Source organism: Malurus melanocephalus, unplaced genomic scaffold, assembly GCF_030028575.1.
Source record: "Malurus melanocephalus ecotype Western Australia unplaced genomic scaffold, MMel_1.1 scaffold_44, whole genome shotgun sequence".
NCBI lineage: Eukaryota > Metazoa > Chordata > Aves > Passeriformes > Maluridae > Malurus > Malurus melanocephalus.
The window spans coordinates 1258983-1259954 of NW_026623276.1; the positions used below are offsets into that span (position 1 = coordinate 1258983).

Genomic DNA, 972 nt, shown 5'->3' on the forward strand with positions numbered 1-972 from the left:
TGTCGGTGCCGGTGCCTGAGGGGGGCCGGGCCGGGCCGGTTCCCGGCGGGAAGCACCGGCACGCGCTCCAGGCTCCCGGGGCCGCGCACGCCGCGCACGCGCGCGCCCCACGCGCCTCCTCCCCCTCCCACCCGGCGCCGCTCCAAGGTCACGTGGCGCCCGGGGCCGGGCGCGCCCCCGCCACCCGCCGCCAGCGGGAGCGCGCGCGCGCGCGTGCACGCGCTGCACCAACGGCCGCCGCTTGGCGCAGTTCGCACCCGCCCGGGCGCGGCTCCCGCGGCTCCCCGCTCCCGTCCCTCCCTCCCTCCATCCCTCCATCCATCCATCCAGCCACCGTCCGTCCCTCCTCGGCTGGCGCCGGCTCCCGCCGGGCCTCGCTCGAGGTAAGCGGGAAGGGGCCGCTGTCGCCGGCTCGGCTCGGCTCGGCGCGAGGTGTCCCTGCCTGGCTGCGGGGGACAAGCGGCGGCACCGGGCGAGCCCGGGCGGCTGCCGGGCAGGGAGGGAAGGAGGGAGAGCGGGAGGAAGGGAGGGCGGCGCAGGCCCTGCCCCGGCTGCCAGCCCGGGCTCGCTCCCCCAGAGAACCATGAGAACCTCCCCGGAACCGTCGCTGGGAAGCGCGGCCGCCCGGCGCTCCGGACGCTGCCCGCAGTTCCCCGCAGTTCCCCGCAGCCCAGGCCGGCGGGTGGAAAAGGGAAACATCCCGTGCCGTGCCCTGGGTGCCCGGCTGGGCAGGCGAGGGGTGGGGGTGGCGCCCGGAGCTGCCGCCCGGCCGCGACACGGGGGTGGCGGGACCGCCTGGGAGCGCCGGTGTTCCCGGCTTGGCTTGGCGCTGCCGCTCTGGCACACCGGGATACGTGCCGTGCTGTGCCTTGCCCTGCTTCCCAGCGCCTTCTCCTCAAACTCGGCCCCTGAACTCTCGCTCCGGCGGGACACTCCGCCTCTGCCTCCCGTGTTTGTCCCTGTGGTGTGGGC

At 77.7% G+C, this 972-nt stretch overlaps 1 protein-coding gene across 1 annotated transcript in view; it reads left to right on the forward strand.

The window, feature by feature from the left end:
• Positions 1–233: 233 nt before the first annotated feature.
• LPIN2 (lipin 2) overlaps positions 234–972 on the forward strand; it is a 41110-nt gene continuing 40371 nt past the window's right edge. The window contains exon 1 of the mRNA XM_057364904.1: positions 234–383. The gene's annotated coding sequence lies outside the window, so the exon portion shown is untranslated. The remainder of the gene's footprint in view (positions 384–972) is intronic.